Source organism: Nelumbo nucifera, chromosome 1 (genome assembly GCF_055504915.1).
Source record: "Nelumbo nucifera cultivar China Antique chromosome 1, China Antique-T2T, whole genome shotgun sequence".
NCBI lineage: Eukaryota > Viridiplantae > Streptophyta > Magnoliopsida > Proteales > Nelumbonaceae > Nelumbo > Nelumbo nucifera.
The window spans coordinates 195,901,718-195,922,955 of NC_142649.1; the positions used below are offsets into that span (position 1 = coordinate 195,901,718).

Consider the following 21,238-nt stretch of genomic DNA (forward strand, 5'->3'; position numbering starts at 1 on the left):
AATATTACATCAAGGTGGGAAAATTCTGCACTCCAAAACTACAACTTTATAGCTTTGCCCAAAATATTTGATGCCTAACAGCCCCTTGTTTAGCTAAAGTACCCGCCATCCCTTTTGCTGTTTTCACCCATTTAAAAGAAACACTCAACTCCCTTGCTATACTTCCAATTTCCTAAATTGTGTGCCCATAGATTCATGGGATTTGAGTACTGCATCTTGTGCAAGAAATGAACACCTGAGAGTCCCCTTCTACCTCCAAATTGTGGAGTCCAAAATGCTTAGCAAATTTTAGTCCATGGAGTAATCCAAACAGTTCTGTTGTCAGTGCATCACCATTTACTAAGGGCCCTGAATATGAAGCTAGCAGCCTAGCATCTTTCCTTCTGAGTCTCAGAATACACCTCCTAACCCAGCAGCAGCTTGATTACCAATATAACTTCCATCAAAGTTAAGTTTCGTAAAATTGGTTGCAGGGGGTCTCCAGTCCATGATTGTTCTTTCCTTTACTTGGGCTGAAAGTGCCACTTCTTTCCAAGTTCTCAAAATGTCATTTAGTGAGAAAACTTGGAAATCCTACAGTCTTCACCCAGTGTGCAACTTTTATTTTTACCGTGTCTATGATTTCCACCTCTGTCCTACTCTTTTCATTGAAAATCCTCCCATTTCTTTCTTCCCAAACAGTTCAGATCATAGCGGCCCTCACTTCTTTCTGCAATAACCTTCCTCTTTTCTTTGGCTATCTCAAGAAGTTTGGGTCAAAGAGACCCACTACATCCTGAGGAGTCCACCTGCACCCAAAGAGAGAACAAAGATGCTCCCAAATACAAAGCACAAAAGGATAGGATAAAAAATATGAGAAATAGTTTCACCTTTGTTTTTACAGAGGATGCACATGTGAGGGGGAATGCACTTACTTGGCCTTTTTTTCTACAACATGTCATAGCCTCATAGGTGTTAATATTTCCAAGGAAAACTTCCCAACATAATGCCTTAATTTTAGGAGGGATTGGCTTACTCCAAATTTCTTTTACATTGTAATACTAATTCTGTCAATATGTATTTAACCATGGCCATTGCTTGGTGCAAGAAGAAAAACAGTCCAAAAGAATGAGGGGACTGAATTAAAAGTTGTGAAAAAGTATTAGATATTAGCATCAAAGAGAAAAGAAGAGGAGAGAAGAAGAAGAAGTTGGCGGCAATAGGGTTTTGGGAGAATTGTCAATCGAATGTTACTCCCTTCCCCAATCCTTTTCATTAAAACATAATTTACAAAGTTTTGGTATTTACAGAGAGGCCCTTAATTGGGCGATTAACTTAATTAAGCATAACATAAAGAAACATAAAAGGCCCATTAACAAAAGAAACAGAACATAAACAAATAAAAGCATCCTATGGGCTTGAGAAGGTAACCCTACTAATTGAAGCTTGAGAAGACTTTCTGAGGTATTATTTTGATTACAAGACACAAACCAGTTCTCTAACTGAAGTTTTGTTGCAAGGGATGAAAATTGGGAGGACTCTAAATTATAACAGTTTACTGGTTGAAGGCAATTCTAGCTTGGTAATCAGATGGATACAGAATAAAAGAGTGGGTCCTTGGTGTTACAAGCATACCATAAGAGAAGTGAGCAGAATTGCAAGAGAGCTGAGAACCACATTTAATTGGGTAAACTGGACAGAAAATGGCTTGGCGGATGCCTTGGCAAGACAAGGGGCTAGTAGGGACATGGTTCAAAATATCGACTTGATACACCTGATATCATATTGTATGAGATATGGGTCGAATGATAAATATTGATTCAATTAGTCCTGTATCATTTGTATTAGTGATGTATTGCCTAATATCATATTGTATTGTTTTGCATTGTATTGTATCATTACATATCATTCAGTTTGAAATTCGAAATTCTAATTTTTGAAATTTAAAATTTAAATCAGTCATTAACTGCACCAAATTCCACTCATATCCCATATTCTTTTTTTTTTGATAAATCTCATATCCCATATTCATTGTGCCTTAATCTTCTTAATCTCTCTTATTAAATGCAAATTACAAAAATGTCTCACAACTCACAAGGCTGTAACAAGGTTTGAATCTGCTCTTCTACAATCAAAGTAGTGACGACACACCATTAGGCCATTCTCTAATTCCATGCAAGTATTTGACTCTAGTGTTATTTAATTTGGGGGCCAAATGTATTTTGAATAAATTGTGGTATATATGAATATCAAACCAAAATATTAATAAAAATGATCATAAAATTAACATTTTGTAAATATTAACAAAATAAATGGTCTACCAAATCTATAATTTTAATAATTTACAAAATAAACTGCTAAAAATACAATAATTATCTTATTAATTAAAATTTATGAATGTGCATATGATACATACTTAAGAAATTCCAATTGCTATGATGTATTTTTTAATTAAGATTATATAATTCTATAAATCATTAAATAATAAATAAAAATATATTTATTATTGATAAAGAATTAAAAAAATATTTACAAAATTATCTTAAATGTTTGTTTTCTCTCTTAATGAATGGCTTTTCTACCAAAAAAGGATACATGTCCTACTATATTGACTTTAATCTATTTTTTATATAAACTATTAAAATATGCATTTCTTATGTTATATATCTTATTTATAGTCAATTTGAACCTAAATTTGGCCATGTCAATGTATATGTGGGATTTATGACCATGTGTTCCCAAACTGTATTTGCATTCATTTCTAAGCTGTTCCATATGATACATTACACGATACCAATACTTCGACCATTGAGTAGGGAGCAAGGATTCAATTATTGATATGATATGTTCAATATGGGGTGTATTTTTTTTGATCAGCAAAAGAGAATTTTATTTGAAATTAGGGTTAAAATAAGGTTTTACAGCTTTGTGTATGGGATTAAAGCTCCCACACTATTACAAATTTCTGTCCCACTTTACATTGCAAGTCAAAACAATTGTTGCCTCAAAGCCTTGAAAGAATGGTAGGATCCATCTAATGGACGCCAAAAGGTTGCGGAATGGGTGGGCGAATTTCAAAAATTTTCCTACCTTCTCCCAACTGGGAATCATATTCCCTAAATTTAGAATACTATATTCAAGGATCTTACTTGAACCATAATCGAACCAGATCTGAACCAAAAAGCAAAAGGGAGGAATATACCTGATCTGGAGAAGCAGTATCTCCCAAAGTTGGTGTTCACGCCCAAAGAAGAAACCAAGATCCGCTCCTGCTGAAGATGACATAGTTGTGGATGGAACGGAACCAGCAGGGTGCGTCCTACACACTAGATCCTTCGCAAGAATCCTCTGGAAGCTCTGATCACTGAATCTTTCTCAGTCTTTTTCGCAAGACTAATGTCAAGAACTGATTTCTTGACTCCCTGTTGCTGCAAAGATCAAATCTTGCAAGAGGGAATGGCGGTGGCTGGAGGAGAACTCCTGGGACGAAGATGGCTGAATTGCTTCTCTTCTGTCTGGAGTTTTGTATGAGATCTAATCTCAATTCGTAGGGAGTTTTTCTTGACTAAAAACCCTTGGTTCGAAATCTGATATATTTCTCTTGGGTTTCTCCTCCTTTCTTCTTGATTAAGAAACCTCCTAATTAGGAGTTATCCCAATCCAAATCTGTATTTGGATAGGGGATTATCTTAATCCTATCTGCAGATTAAGTTAGTTTACTCCTGATCTTATCAGGAGGTTACCAGATTCAAATCTAATTTGAATTTGGTCTCCTGGAGTGGATAAGGTTAAAGGCCCAATCCTTTTACTAACATTAATCTCAGATTCGCCCCATAGATGGGTGATCATATCAGCCCAGCTCGAAATGGGCTTTTGGCCCATTAAGTGTTCAGTGTTTAACTAGTTTCCAATTTGCTGCCCAGTTGGGCTTCTTTGTATGGCGTGGGACTCAAGCATTGATCTACACACCAGCCACATGGGTTCGGCCTAGCCTCAGCCGAATTCACTGAAAAACTCAATGAACCCTTGAGTCCATCACATGGACCTATGGGCCCAACACTTACATTAAGTGGTCCCTAGGCCAAACCATCTTATAAAAACCCAGGGACTGTGGGCAGGTGCAAGATTAGCCCATCAGGTATTATCCTAAATGGTCTTACACTTAACCTCTCAGCCCTTAATGATCAAGCACTGCCCGACAAGAGATGACCTCTCCCTCGGCTGCAAGGAACAGTGCCGCACTCTCCACTCACATGGATCCCGGGAATTAAAACCATTTGCAAACATTTCGAAACCGTACATATATTAATTTTGCAAAACAAAATTCCGACGATTGAAATCAACTGCCGGCAGTTTGGTTTCCATCAGAGAGAGTGCATTCCCGATCATTACCTTTGTCCGACAAAGGGGCTGATCCTGTCACTATGATCACCCACTCAAATGAATTCTCAGACTGTCCCAACATACCCAGGTTTTGATCCCCATCTAAGGATCTCACTGATTGGCATATCAAAGACAGCCCGATCCGACACCTAGTGAAGTGTCATAATCGAGTTTAGGGGTCAGGTGTAACTTTCCAGTTTTGCCCATCTATCTCCAAGGTCCCGGGCAATATTGGAAATCTGGTCCGGTTCAAGGATTCGAGTAATCCCATACTGCATGTGCCTTGGGTCTTACCCTGGTGGCCGAGACAGGCCATCCCAACACTTGGTGGCACACCAGTATCAGCCTTGGCAGGATAAATCTCCCCAAACTTATCCAATGGCTGTGAACATTTAAAACTAACACGAGTCTCTATAAGTGTCCAGTTTTAGGGTCTTACACAGAATTAAACCAAACAACATGAATCAAACATGCACTTTATTTATTTCCACTAAATAACAAAAGTACATCAAATCGGATTGAAGCTAAGGGCATACAAAACTGTCTAACAAGTCCCATGTTTAGCAAGATAATCAGCTAGCCTATTTGCATTCCTTCTAACCCATTTGAATTCAGCCTCTACATCCCTTGCAACCTTTTCCACTTCCCTTATCACTTGTTTGAAGGTCCACGGAATACTTCTATTGTTTTTAGCCCAAGAAATGATCACCTTGGAATCCCCCTCAACCTCAATGTGCCTCATTCCCAGTTGCTTAGCTATCTTCAGCCCTTGTAACAATGCCATTACCTCAGCTTTTAGAGAATTGCCCATGCCAATCGGTCCAGAGAACAAAGCTAATATTCTCCTTTCAGAATTTCTGATTACTCCCCCAATACCTGACAGTCCCGGATTTCCAAAAGAGCTTCCGTCAAAATTCAGTTTAAACCTGTTACCATCTGGAGGTTACCATTTCATCCTTTCTCTTTTTCTCTTGAGGATTGTGCTACTTCTGTCCAAGATCTCATAATATCTATGTTTGAGAAATCTTGAAAGATATGCATAGATCTTACTCAGTGAGCTACTTTAACTTTGATGGTGTCGATTACCTCCTCCATTGTTCTACTTCTGTCAAAAAATATTCTGTTATTCCTTTCTTTAGGGGTGCAACTTGGGCGGGCCTAGCTTAAGCTCGAATCGGCCTAATTCGGAATTTTACACGGGCTGGGCTTGGGCCCAAGAAGTCAGGCTTTTTTATGGGCTCTGGCCTAGCCCTTAGGTAGCCCAAACCCGGCCCGAGCCTGGCCCAATTATATACATTTATGCATATATACGTGTATATATGTAAATGTTGCATGCATTTTTACATATATATATATACATATTTGTATATATAACATTTGTATAGCTATTTTGCATACATATTTACATACATACATAAACAAATATATATATATATTGCATAAATACATTTATATATGTATAGTTTTAGAGTGGGTTCATTGACCAACCCGACCTGGCTTGGGCCTAAGCCCAACCCAAGTGCATCAAATTACAGGGCGGCCTGGGCTCGGGTTGGAAAAATTGTGCTTGACCTCGGGCTCGGGCCTTAAACCCAAATTTTAGGGCCAGGCCTAGGTTGACCATAAACCCGACCCAACTCGCTCGACTTGCACCGCTACCTTTATTTCCAAATCACCCAGCAAATAGCTGCCTTTGTAACTTTCCACATAACCTTCCCTCTTTTCTTTGGTTGACTCAAAAAGTCCCGGTTGAAGAGTCCTGCCACATCTTGAGGGGAAACCCACCTGCAACCAAAGAGACTACAAAAAAATTCCCAAATGTGATGCACAAAGGAGCAAGATAATAACAGGTGTGCCAGGGACTCACCACTTTCCATACAAAGGGAGCACATGTGAGGAGAAAGGCTTACATCAGGCCTTCTTCTTTGCAACATATCACAAGTATTTACCTTGCCAAGGAAGATTCCCAACAGAAAGCTTGAGTTTTTGGGGGAATAGACTTACTCCATATTTTTTTCACAGGGAAATCCCCAACTGGGATGCTAGGTGAAGTAAGAACATTAAAGAAGGAAGAACAAGAGAAGGGGCCATCTGAGGAGCCTTTCCATATTCTAGAGTGTTTCAAGGATGGGTCCAAATGAACTTGTCCTATTAGGTCCAGCAACTGAACTAAAGAGCCATATTCATTTTCCCTGAGGCCCTTTCTGAAACCAAGATTCCAATTAACCCCATTTGGACTAGGATTTCCCAAATTTCTTACTGTTTCCCCTTTGAAATTTGACAAAGTGTAGAGGTCAAGAAAAAGGTCCTTAAGTGGACTATCTCCCACCCAAAGGTCTTCCTAGAAACGAATTTTATTACCCTAGCCCACATCAAGTCGAATGAAATTAAGGAATGTTGGGTAAATTTCATAAATTGCTTTCCAAGGAGAAAATGAAGAAACATGAGGGGCAATTTTTGCATCCCAACCATTTCCATCCAAACGATGAATACTCTCAATGACTTTGTGCCACAACCTGCCTTTCTCAAAAAGGAATCTCCACAACCATTTTCCTAATAAAGCTGAGTTCTTGAGTGAAATATTTCCTACTCCCAGACCCCCTTGATCCTTGGGCTTTCTAACTTGGTCCCAATTAATCAAGTCAACCTTCCTCTCCTCTCCTAGGTCTCATAGGAAATCTCTCATGTATTTCTTTAATTTTCTTGCTACTCTATAGGGTATTCTAAAGGTTGAAAGAAATAAATAGGGAGATTTGTCAAAGTGGCTCTAATCAAGGTTATCCTTCCACCTAGAGAGATATAATTCCTTTTCCACAGAGCTAACTTCCTAGCAAATCTTTCAATGACTGCCTTCCAGAAACCTTCTGACCTAGGATTGCCTCCTAAAAGTAACCCTAGCAAATCTTTCAATGGAGAGGAGGGACAGGAATGAGGGTAGAGATGGAGAGGTTTACGGGGAGAAAGCAAGGAAGGAGGGAGGTAACAGTAAGGGGAGGAAGGTTGGAGAGGAAAGAACTGAGGTGGGAATAGAGGAGAGGAAGGAAAGGTAGGTGGACAGAGTTGAAGGGGATTCTGTAGGAAGGGTAGGGGTGGTGGAATCGGTGAGAGAAGACACGTTAGCAGAATTTGTAGGGAAGTTGGGCTGTAGGCTGGAGGATTTGAACGAGTTGAAAGAAAGTTTACAGAAGAGGAAGATGCAGATCATAACAAAGAAGAGGAGGTTGAGTGAAGTAGAGAGACTAAAGAGAGATGTAGAAGGAGACAAGAAGCTCGATGTAAAAGGAGATAGAAGGAAAGGGGGAAAGTAGCGGGTAGGTGGCAAGGGGTTTTGTAAAAAGAAGCGGAATGAAGATCCTTAGTTGGAATGTGAGGGGAATTGGGAGTGCGAAGCAGAGAGCAACAATAAAAGAGGTAATAAGACGGTATGACCCAGACATTGTGCTGTTGCAAGAGTCTAAGAGAATGGAGTTTAGTGACAAATGGGCAAGGAGTGTATGGAAAGCCAGGGGGATTAGCTGGGTGGCGGCTCCATCATGGGGTGCTTCCGGGGGGATTGTAACAATGCGGAAGAGGGATGTGGTTGAAGGGATGGAGGAGTTGATCGGAAAGTACTCGGTTTCCATGAAGTTTAAGCAGCAAGAGGATGATTATATGTGGGTGCTCACAAATGTTTACGGACCGAATGATTACAGAGAGAGAAAGGAGCTGTGGGAGGAACTGGTTGATGTTAGAGGGTTGTGGGATGGGCCTTGGTGCATGGGTGGGGACTTCAATGTGATAAGGTTCTCGAAAGAGTCCAATAAGATTAACCAGAGGGTGACAAAAAGCATGAGGAAGTTTAACAGTTTTGTGGATGCCTTTGAGCTTAAAGAGATTCCCCTAGCACATAAGGCATTTACATGGTCAAATCTCCAATCTAGACCCATTTGCTCTAAGCTGGATAGATTCCTGTTCTCTTTGGATTGGGAAGAACATTGGGGAACCTTGGATGCTAGAGCTCTCCCAAGGGTGACCTCGGATCACTGGCCCATAGTGTTATGCAAGGAGGAAAGAAGGTGTGGAGGTCCTACCCCCTTTAGATTTGAAAATATGTGGTTACTGCATCCAGGGTTTACTAACAAAGTGAGGGAGTGGTGGCATGAGTGTAACCCGTCGGTGGAGTGGGAGGGGATAAAATTCCATAAGAAACTACAATTCTTGAAAGCAAGAATTAAGGAGTAGAACTTGATGAAGAAGATTGAAAGCCTTGACTTTAAAGAGGAAAGGGGAGAATTTGGAGAGGAAGACAATGACCTCAGGAGAGAATTGAGAAGACAGTTAGAGGATTGCCTGCACAAGGAGGAAGTTAGCTGGAGGCAAAAATCTCGGTGTAAATGGTTGCAAGAGGGAGATAGAAGCACTAGGTATTTCCACTCTCTAGCAGATGGCAGGAGAAGGAAGAACTTTATCTCCAAATTGGTAGTAGATGGAGTTGAGTTAGTACAGCAAGAGGAGATTGCCAGGGCCTGTGTGGAGCATTTCAAATCTATTCTAAGAAGGCCTGTGAGTAGAAGGTTTGGATTGGCCAGATGTAGGGGTGGAGAACAGGAGAAGGATGGAAAGAAGCTTTAATATAGAAGATTGTTGGGATATTTTGAAAGCTCCAGGGCCGGATGGGTTTACAATGGATAGAACAAAAGCTCCAGGGCCGGATGGGTTTACAATGGCTTTTTATCAGGATTGTTGGGATATTTTGAAAGATGATCTCTTGCGGGTGTTTGAGGAGTTTTTCAGGAGAGGAATTGTCAATCCGGGTGTGAACTCTACATTTATAGCCTTAATTCCCAAAAAGAAAGATGCATCCCACCCGAAGGATTTTAGGCCAATAAGTTTGGTGAATAGCTTGTACAAGATCATTGCAAAAGTGTTGTCTTTGAGGCTGAAGAAGGTAATTCCGGATATCATTGAACACTATCAAGGAGCTTTTGTGAGTGGAAGACAAATTATAGACCGGATTTTAACTGCTAATGAGAGTGTGGAGAACTTTAAGAGGGATAAGAAGAAGGGAGTGGTCTGTAAGCTGAACTTAGAAAAGGCTTATGACTTGGTGGACTGGGAGTTCTTGAGGAAAGTTTTAACCAAATTCGGGTTTGGGGCTAGATGGTGTAAGTGGATCATGGGTTGTGTCCAGAATTGTCATTATTCAGTGCTAGTGAATGGGACAGTGGTAGATTTCTTTCTAGCCAGTAGGGGTATAAGACAAGGAGACCCCCTTTCTCCTTTCTTGTTCATTTTAATTGCGGAGGTTTTGAGGAAATTGATTCATAAAGCAGATTCTAGGGGGCTCATTAGAGGTTGGAGGGTTGGGAGGATGGAAACCCCCCTCACACATTTACAGTTTGCTGATGACACGATTCTGTTTTGTGAAGGTGGTAATGTGAGGTTTATCAGGAATTTAAAGTCGGTGATACAACTGTTTGAGCAACTGTCCAACTTGAAGGTTAACCTTGGGAAAAGCTGTGTAGTGGGGGTGAATTTGGAGGGAGAGATCAGGGAGAGTGCTGAAGTGCTGGGGTGTGAAGTCACGGGGTGGCCTCTGAACTATTTAGGATTACCATTAGGTGATAATCCCAAGAGAGAGAGAGCTTCCGGAACCCGGTGATGGAAAGGTTTGAAAAAAGATTGGTATCTTGGAAAAAGAATTACCTCTCTCTTGGCGGGAGAATTACATTAATTAAGGCCACGCTTGCTAACTTACCCATTTTCTTCATGTCGGTGTTTAAAATCTCAATGAAGATAGCTAACAGATTAGAGAAGTTAATGAGAGATTTCCTGTGGGAGCCGGGAGAAGAGAAGAGGGATCATAGAGTTAGCTGGGAAATAGTGTGCAGGAGTAAGTCGTGTGGTGGTTTGGGGCTTGGGAGTATTAGGAGAAGGAATATGACTCTGCTGGGGAAGTGGTTGTGGAGGTTTCTTATGGAGAAGGAGAAGCTATGGGCTAGAATAGTGGCAAGTATTCATGGGCTGGAGCACAACGGATGGGACGCTGGAATCAAAGCTAGGAGCACAAGCAATTCTCCTTGGAAAGCCATTCATGACCTGCTACCAGTTTTCATTCCTAATATCAGGTATGACTTGAATTCCGGTAATTCCATAAAATTTTGGGAACAAACCTGGGTGGGGAGCGCCCCTCTAAAGGATCAGTTTCCGTCTTTGTACGCTCTTTCTGATTTGAAAAATGAGCCGATCTCGTCTTTCACCACCCCGTCCTCTTCCACTTCTGGGGTTGGGTGGAACTTGGGTCTAAGAAGGGATTTGAGGGATTCAGACTTCGACTGTATCTCGAGCCTTCTTGCAATTCTTGATAACGTTGTCTTAGACCCCACTAGGGAGGATTCTAGAATTTGGACACCTAACCCTAATGGCATTTTCTCTTGTGCTTCTTTCTTCAAAGTCTTAAGTCAGTCCACCAGTCCTACCCTGTCCCCTTTTCCTGTTGGTGAGGTTTGGTGCAGAGCTATACCTCCTAGGGTTGGTAGTTTTTGTTGGGAAGCCTATCTGGAAGGAATCAACACTGGTGATCTACTCCAAAAGAAGAGACCCAATACTTGCTTGTCACCTCAGTGGTGTGTTCTGTGCAAAGCAGATGGGGAGACTGGTTTTCACCTAATGGTGTCATGCCACTTCGCGAGGTCGTTGTGGGATTGGGCTTTCTCCTTGTTTGGATGCAGCTGGAATCCCCCATCAGACATGCAGGGCCTTTTCGCCCCCTTCTTCTTCAGGTGGCGGTTAAAAAGGGGAAGGACAATGTGGAGAGGATTAAGGGCTGCAGTATGTTGGACACTGTGGGAAGAAAGGAACTCCAGGATATTCTCAGAAACTTAGAGAGGGACAGCAGATTTGAGGACTATTATACAGTTTAGGGCGGTACAGTGGCTGAAATCTCTGGAAATATTCACAGATTACACTGTGGATGACATGTTGAGGAAGTGGGGTGAAATTGCAAGTTGCACGCAGACCAAGTCAGTAATGAGTGTGGCTTGGACCCCCCCACCTAGTGGAGATTCTTGAAATTAAACTTTGATGGATGCAGTAGGGGAAACCCGGGACAATCAGGGATCGGGGGTGTTTTTAGAGATGAAAATGGGGTCATCTCTGCTATGTTCTCAGGCCCAATTGGAGTGGGTGACTCCCTTAGAGCTGAGATATGTGCAGTTATGGGAGGAGCCCGGAAAGCTAAGGAATTGAACATCAAGAAACTTATAATTGAAGGGGATTCAGAGGTGGTGATAGGGTGCTGACCAAAGAACAAAATGATCTTTGGAAGTATAACAATGAGAAGAGGAAATTCAAATGGCTGGTGCGGGAGATGGAAGTTAAGACATGTTGGATTAAGAGATCAGCTAATTCCCTAGCTGACGGTTTAGCAAAACAAGGGGCAGAAAGGGATTCCTTGTTTTGGGCTAAGTTGTAATGGTAGTGTCCTTGTATCTTTGTATTTTCTTCTTTCCTTTCTTGAAGTTTTTTGTGACTCTTGGAAGATAAGTGTGTTTGTCTTCCACTTGTAAATTTTCTACTGATGAATTAATGAAAGTGTTATTGATAAAAAAAAAGTAACCCTAAGTAGCTCATTGGCCAACTTCTAATCGCGCACCCCAAAATCTCTACGAATCTATGGAGTTCCCCTTCCTCTAGATTAACCCCTACATTGCCTGTTTTAGTCCAATTTATCCTTAATCCTGTCACCCCCACAAAGTTATCCAATAGTAATTTTAGGTTTACCACTCCTTCCTCATTGCCACCCTCACAAAAGAATATTGTGTCATTTGCAAATTGGAGGTGGGTAAACAACCACTTGATTTCTACCTATCCTCCACCCTCTGAACAGTCCTTGGGAATCAACTTTCACCACCATTCTGCTTAACACCTCAGCAACTATAGTGAAGAGAAAAGGGGATAACAAGTCTCCTTGCCTAATTCCTTTCTCAACCGGAAAGAAATCCTTCGCTACACCATTAATAAGAATTTAGTAATGGACAGAACTTAGGCATCCTCTAATGCAAGATCTTCATTTGGTTCCAAAGCCCAACCTTTCTAACATTTGAAGAAGAACTTCCCAGTTAACCATATCATAGGCTTTCTCTAGGTCCACTTTACACATCAACCCTTTTCCTCTACCCTTTCTTTTTTCTACAACACACTCATTGGCCACTAGAATTGGATCCACAACCTGCTTTCCTTTCACAAAGGCACCTTGGAAAGGTGAGATGATCGATGGTAGCACTTTCTTGATTCTTTTTGAGAGAACCTTTGCAATAATTTTATATACACTCCCAATAAGACTAATTGGCCTATAATCTTTAGGGGTTTTGGCCTCTTTCTTCTTCAGGATTAAAGTGGCATTTACCTCTCGAGGCACCTTTCCTTTGGAAAAGAATTCATTGAACATATTATAATTCGGCCTGCCCTTGAGTTCTGTTAGTCTGATAACAACCAAGAAGAGAGGAGAAGAAAGAAGAAAGAAAGAGAGAGAGAAAGGAGAAGAAAAGTCTGGTTCGAATGAGAGAAAAAATTACCTCTCCCATTCGGCCAGATATGTTTTATATTACTAACATAATGGAAAAGACACATGTGCCCCTACTTAAGTGAGGGACACTAGTTCTAACATAATATTACACATCAGCAACCTCAACATAAGTATAAAGATAGAAATACCCCTACATACTCGACACTAACACTCCCCCTCAAGTTGGTGAGTATATATCATATAATCCTAGCTTGTTACATATGTAGTCCACTCTTCCTTGACTCAACCCTTTGGTAAATAAGTCTGCCCATTGGTTCCCTATGTTAACATATGCAGTGTCTATCACTCCACTCAGCACCTTCTCTCTCACAAAGTGATAGTCAACCTCTATGTGCTTGGTTCTTTCATGAAACACTAGATTAGAAGAAATATGAACTGTCGCCTGATTGTCACAGTAGAGCTTCGTTGGAGTGTTAACATTGTATCCCATCTCCTGTAGAAGGTTCCTTAGCCACATTAATTCACAAGTAGTATGTGCCATAGCTCTATATTCTGCCTCTGCACTGCTTCTCGCCACGATTGTATGCTTCTTACTTTTCCATGTCACCAGATTACCCCCAAGAAAAGTGCATTAGCTTGTGGTAGATCTCCTATTAGATATAGAACCGGCCCAATCAGCATCAGTATATCCTTCTATTTCAAGTTTTCCACCACTTTTGTATATCAAACCACGACCAAGAGCCCCCTTTAAATATCTCACAATTCTTAGAACCACATCCAATGGGGAACCAGAGGTTTCTGCATGAACCGACTTACCACACTAACTGCAAATGAAATATCTGGCTGAGTAATGGTTAGGTAGTTCAGTTTACCTACAAGTCGCCGGTATCTACCAGGGTCTTCAACCACTTCACCCATATCACTGCTCAGCTTAGTGTTTGTTTTTATAAGTGTTTCAGCTGGTTTAGCAACTAACAAACCTATTTCTTCCAGCAAATCAAGCACATATTTCCTCTGACACAGATTAATACCATGCTTAGACCTTTCTACTTCTATCCCCAAGAAATATTTCAATTTACCAAGGTCCTTTGTTTGAAAATGTTCCTACAGAAAAGTCTTCAACCTGTCAATGCCCATTTTATCATCCCTGGTAATAACAATATCATCTACATACACCACCAATAGGATTTTTCTTGCCTGAGAGTCATGACTGAAGATTGAATGATCAACTTGGCACTGTTTCATACCAAACTTCTTTACCACCTCACTGAACCTACCAAACCATGCTCGAGGAGACTGTTTAAGCCCATAAATAGCCTTCTTTAGTCTGCATACCTTACCATCCTCCCCTGGAGCAACAAACCCCAGTGGTTGCTCCATATAGACCTCCTCGAGCAAATAACCATGCAAGAAAGCATTCTTGATATCAAGCTAATAGAGGGGCCAATCATACATAGCAACAAGAGAGATCACAACATGAACCGAACCTATCTTAGCAACTGGGGAGAAGGTCTCTGTGTAGTCCATACCATAGGTTTGGGAGTACCCTTTTGCAACTAGTCTAGCTTTCAGTCGCTCTACACTACCATCAGATAAGTACTTAACAATATAAACCCACTTACAACCGACAGCTTGCTTCCCAAAATGAAGAGTGGTGAGGTCCCAAGTATGATTATGAGTTAGAGCTGGGAGTTCTTCTTCCATTGCACGGCACCATCCTGGAGAGGCAAGGTTTTCTTGGACATCCTTAGGGACATCAACAGAGGATAACAAAGAGATAAACTGGCGATGGGAAGTGGAAAGGTGAGTGAAACATAATTAGAAATAGGATGTAGGGTACAAGTGTATTTACCTTTCCGCAAGGCAATGAGAAGATCAAGATCAGATACTGGGGTTAGGGCTGGTGTGGGGACAACTGCCGGATCTGTCGACGTTGATGGAGCTGGAGGAGGAGCAGCTGGTACATGTGGGTGATGTGTATACAGTTGACGGATAGGTGGACGTTTAACAGGTAGTGGCACTGGAGGCTAGGACTTGGTCACAGCTAGAACAAGTGGAACATAATCCACAATTGGAAGAGGAAGACGAGGAGGTGATGAGGAGGAAGAAACATCACCAGACCCCAAGAAAAACGGAGTAGACTCAAAGAAGGTAACATCAACACACACAAAGGAACGTCGAGAACTAGGATGATAACACTTATACCCTTTCTGGGTCTGGGAATAGCTAAGGAAGATGCACTTAATGGATTGTGCATCTAACTTGTCCTTCCCGGGGCCCAGATTATGGACGAAGCAGACACATCCAAAAGCCCGAGGAGAAAGAGGAAACGAAGACAAGGTGGGAAACAAGGTCATGAATGGGGAATGACCATTAAGGATAGACGTGGGCATCCGATTAACCAAGAAACAAAAAGTAAGCACCACATCACTTTAAAAGGGTTTGGGAACATTCATGTGATGCATGAGAGATTGAGCTGTTTCCAAAAGATGATGATTCTTTCTCTAAGCCACCTCATTTTTATTGTGGGGTGTAGGTACATGAGGTCTGATGTATAATGCCATGTTGTTCCAAGTATTTTTGAAATGATTAAGAGAAACATTCACAGTCATTATCGAAACGAAAAATTTTAATGTGAACACCAAATTGGTTGCAAATCTCAGCATAAAATTTTTGGAAAATGGTAAACAATTCACTCATTTCTTTCATTAAATAGATCCACATCATCCTTTAATAATCATCAACAAAAATGACAAAATATCTATGTCCATTGTATGACATCCTTTATAAGGACCCCAAACATCTGAATGAACCAAAGAAAAAGGACTCGACACGGTTATCAACCCTAGGAATAAAGGGAACATGATGATGTTTCCCCAACTGACATGACTCACAATCTAAAACAGAAAGTTGACTCAACGAAGGAACCAAAGACTTCAAAACTTTCAGCGAAGGAAGACCAAATCGACAGTGACACTGGAGAGGAGAGAGATGATTGGAGAGCTGTTGATGTTCTTCTACCACCGTTAAGATAATACAATCCACTAGCTTCATACCCTCCACCAATCTTCATCCCTGCCTTGAGATCCTGAAAAACACACGAAAAAGGGTAAAAGGTAATAGAGCAATTGAGTGACTTGGTCAACTTACTAACAAACATAAGGTTAAACGGAAATTTAGGGACATACAAAACTAAGTATAAAGGTAAGGGGGTCATGTTAACATTGCCAATACCACAAATGGAGGATGTGGAGCCATTAACAAGGGTAACAGATTGTGATGTTGAGCAATGAGAGAGGGAAGAAAACACACTTGGAGTTCTAGTCATGTGATCGGAGTCTCCAGAGTCAATAATCCAAGGATTGGGTGTGGATGCCAGACAAGCCATACTTGAGTGTGCGAGAGTAGCCTTGTTTTGCTGAGATGTGGCCTGGACAAACCTCTCATACTCATCACGGGGGACACTCATCATCTCCTTCCTGGGAACATCTATGGATGTAGGAAGCATCTGATCAGCTGAGCAACTCTCCTGTCTGAAGTCACAAGTCATGGCATGATTGGCCCAAGTTGAGGGTGGACCATGCAAGTCATAGCAATAATTAATGGTATGTCCATCCATACCACAGTGAGTACACCTCATCGGACCCGAACTACGTCCTCTACCACGGGCTCCCCCTGAATCTCTACCTCTAGTGCGGCCACCACCATGGTTATATGTAAGTCCACCACCACTCCGGCCATATATCGGACCATTGCTACCACTACGGCTATATTGAGTTCCCCGAGCTCCACCTCTAACACCACGACCCCTTGATACTACAAAGGCTGATCTATCGAAAACATTACAGTTCTCAGTAGATCCAATGGAAATCCTCCGAAGTCAAGCAAACACCTCTTCTAAGGAAAGGAGAGCTGATCCTCCTAGTATCTGAGCCCGCACTGGTTCATACTCATATTTCAGCCCCACCAAAAATCGAGTCACATCAAGTTGTTCTCTCTGTTGTTGCTGAATTTTGACATAAGAAGTGAGGGGGTGATAAACATTCAACTCATTATGAATGTTTCTCAAACTAGCATAGTATTCCTCAAGACTCTGTTTGCCTTGTTGCAGATTAAAGTATTCCTTGTATAGCTGATATACTCTGGTTGTATTGTCTTGGCCAGAATACAACTTCTTAGCATGGTCCCACACATTTTTGGCAATGTCAAGAAACATGAAATTTACACTAATCTTGGGTTCCATATTGTTCCATAACCACGTAATAATCTGTGCATCCTCTTGTTCCCAGTCATCATACTCATGAGAATCAGTGGAGAGTTTTTCTTCCCTTATGTGCTTCACCTTCTTTGCCTTAAGAAAAATTTCTATAGATTTAGCCCAAGGTACATAATTCTCTCCATTCAGTTTAATGGAGGTCATTTGAACATTCAGGTAGTCAGTAGGGACCATCACATTAGACTTGCTATCACTGCTGTCTACCATTGCTGAATTCTATTATTGCTGAATTTGGCACATTGCACAGTAGACCACACCACACATTGATTACACTAGTTTCAACACTTGTTATTGCTGAAGATTGCACTCTTTACACTACAAACCCTACCCCACGACTACCTGAAATCTCACCACACTACATGTGGACCACTCCTCCCTTTGAATCACACTGAAAACAACATAAACCCTAGCACACTACAGTCTGAAATCCCACCATACGATCTGAAACATACTTATTATTTGATTCACAACAAAAAAATTGCATAGAAATCTCTTACCTCATCACTCGAAAATCAGACTACACAAAAATCAGACCACACAAGACACCCACTGCACCACACGAATCAGCCCTCTTCTCTTCATCGATTAGGGGAGGGCTTCTTAGAAACCACAACAACCGACCATGAATAACACAATTGGAGGCATAGAAATTGAAGGGATGAGAGATCTATCATATGGATAGCCGAACCCTGCAGGTAGGTTGGGCGAAATTTCAAAAATTTTTCTCTCTCCCATGTGGGAATCACATTCCCTGTTTTAGAAAACTGCATTTTCAAGGATCAATCTTGAACCCTAAACCAGACCAGATCTGAAACCAATAGGTAGGAGAGGGATGTACCTGATACGGAGTAACAGTAACTCCCAACGAAGGTGTTCACACCCAAGGAAAACGCCAAAGACTGCTCTCACTAAAGATGACACAGCGTATGGTGGAGTAGAATCAACAGGTGGTTCTTCCGCAAGAACCGAATTCTTCAGCAAGAATTCGATGGAGGGTGAGTGAGCACGACTTCAGATAAGTTTTTCACCAAAAACTGATATCAAGAACGTTTCTTGATCGCTCCTACAGGTGGAGAACGAACTGGCAATGGTGGCAGCAGGAGGAGAAGGCAAGAGCAGAAGATGGCATCGGTCTCACTGGAGCTGTCTCCTCTCTTGTATCTGTAATCAGAATTAGGTGTACTGGGGTTCGCCCTCCTCCTTTTATAGCCTTAAAGAGAGGTTCTCTTAATCCTATTAGGAGTTTCCTAATCCAAATCTTTATTTGGATCTGGACTCTCTTTAAGAGATAAGGATAATCCCTTATCTGTAGATAAAGATCAACCCTCCTAATCTGATTAGGAGTTTCCTGATCCAATTCTCTATTTTGATCTGGACTCTCTGAGTGGATAGGGACAATCCCTTATCCTATCTGCTGATCTAAATCCCAGATCCGACCCTCCTTTAATTAATCAAATTAAACCAGTTCGAATTGGCCTTTAGGCCCATTAAGTCCATGTGCTCTCTTATCCTCCAAACTGCTGCCCAGTTGGGTATCCTTGTATGGCGTGGGACCCAAACATTGATCTACACATCAGCCACATGGGTTCAGCCCAGCCTTTGTTACAAAGCCTGGCCGAATTCACTGTAGGAAACAGTGAACCCCCGAGTCCATCACCATGGGCTCTTAATGGGCCCAACATTTACACTAAATGGTCCTTGGGTCAAGCCACCTTATAAAAACCCAAAGACTATGGGCAGATGCAAGATTAGCCCATCAGGTATTACCCTCAATGGTCTTACACTTAACCTCTCAGCCCATAATGATCAAACACTGCCCGACAAGAGAGGACTTCTCCCTCGGCTACAAGGAACAGTGCTGCACTCTCTACTCACATGGATCTCGGGAATTAAAACCTTTTGCAAACATTTTGAAACTGTATATATATAAATATATTTTGCTAAACAAATTTCAACGATTGAAATCAACTGCCGGCAGTTTTGGTTTCCATCAGAGAGAGTGCATCCCTGATCACTTTGTCCGACAAAGGGGCTGATCCTGTCACTATGATCATCCATTCAGATGAATTCTCAGACTGTCTCAACATACCCAGGTTTTGACCCCCTCTAAGGATCTCACTGATTGGCATATCAAAGACAGCCCAATCCGACACCTAGTGCAGTATCATAATCGAGTCTAGGGGTCAGGTGTAACATTCTAGTTTTGCCCATCAATTTCCAAGGTCCAGGGCAATACTGGAATTCTGGTCCGGTTCAGGGTTTCAAGTAAACCCACACTGCATGTACCTCGGGTCTCACCCTGGCAGTTGAGACAAGCCACCCCAACCAACTTGGCGGCACATCAGTGTCAGCCTTGGCAGGATAGATCTCCCTAGATCGATCCAACGGTTGTGAAGATTCTAAACTAACACGAGTCTCATATGTTTCCAGTTTAAGGGTATTACACAAAAACACACCACAATAACATGAATCAAATATGTACTTTATTCATTTACATTAAATGTCATAAGGTACATCATTCTGATTGGAGCTAAGGGCATACATTGTGTAATAGAAACCTCCAAGGGAAGAGGGCGACCACTCCTTTTCAGCCCTTTCCCTTATCTCTAACCGATGACAAATAAACTAAGAGAAAACCCTAGACTGGGTGCGCAGAAAACAGAAATCTGGGCAGATCCGAGTTGCTTAGTTGAGCTCTAATACCATATTATAATTCGGCCTACCCTTGAGTTCTGTTAGTTTGATAACAACCAAGAAGAGAGGAGAAGAAAGAAGAAAGAAAGAGAGAGAGAAAGGAGAAGAAAAGTCTGGTTCGAATGAGAGAAAAAATTACCTCTCCCATTCGGCCAGATATGTTTTATATTACTAACATAATGGAAAAGACACTTGTTCCCCTACTTAAGTGAGGGACACTAGTTCTAACATAATATTACACATCAGCAACCTCAACATAAGTATAAAGACAGAAATACCCCTACATACTCGATACTAACAGAACACTTCCAGAATATCAATTTTAATCCAATCCCAACATTCTCGAAAGAAGGCCATTGAAAATCCATCCGACCCAAGGGCTTTTGATCTTTCCATGGAGAAGATTGCATCCTTGATTTCTTCCAAAGTAAAATTCCTTTCCAAAAACAAGGATTTCTCTTCTAAGATCCTATCCCCTTCCATTTCTAGTAGCTCTCTTGTCACCTTGCATGAACTTGTGAGAATTTCGTTGAAATGGTTTACAAAGATCCTTGTGATCTCTTGATTTTCTCTTACTTCCTGACCCCCCTCCTCCACACTAAATATTAAGCTTTTCTTTCTTCTTCCGTTTGCAAAAATTGCATGAAAAACTTAGTGTTACCATCTCCTTCAACAATCCAATGATACCTTGACTTCTGCCTCTAACATATTTCCTCCTTTGTTAATATCTCTTCCAATTCTTGCTTGATTTTCCATTGGTCCTCTCTCTCTTCTTTTGATAACATTTTGATAGCCTCTTTCTTGTCTAGCTCCTCAATCTTCCCCACTATGTTATCTTTCATTTCCTCTACCCTCCCAAAATGATCTTTATTCCACTCTTTTATTTTCCCTTTTATTCTCTTTAATTTCCATGCAAAGCTTAACATTTTCATACTCCCCAAAGCTCTGAGTTTCTGCCACCATTCCTTCAATCTAGTTTTAAATGAGTGATCCTCAAACCACATATTTTCAAACCTGAATGGAGTAGGGCTTCCTCTTGGACTTTCCTTCTCAATGGAAATGGGGCAATGGTTTGAAGTAACCCTAGGTAGCCCTTTCACTACCATTGAGCCCCACAATTCTTCCCAGTCGGGAGTAATGAGAAACCAATCCAGTTTGGAACAGGTTGGGGGGATTGAAAATTTGACCAAGTATAGTCCACCCTTGGCATCGGAGGTTCACTCAATTCAAAGGAATCTATTAAGTTATTTAACTTCCTCATGCTGGTAGTGATTCCTTGGTTCGGATTATTTGTTTCTCCCGAAAATCTGATGACATTGAAGTCACCTCCTACACACCATGGTCCCTCCCAGATTCCCCTAATAGCACATAATTCCTCCCAAAAAGCCTCCCTGTCTCTA

At 41.3% G+C, this 21,238-nt stretch overlaps 1 protein-coding gene across 4 annotated transcripts in view; it reads left to right on the top strand.

The window, feature by feature from the left end:
- LOC104602263 (putative serine/threonine protein kinase IRE) overlaps positions 1-21,238 on the top strand; it is a 124,827-nt gene that overhangs the window by 2,779 nt on the left and 100,810 nt on the right. The gene's annotated exons all lie outside the window — the stretch shown is intronic.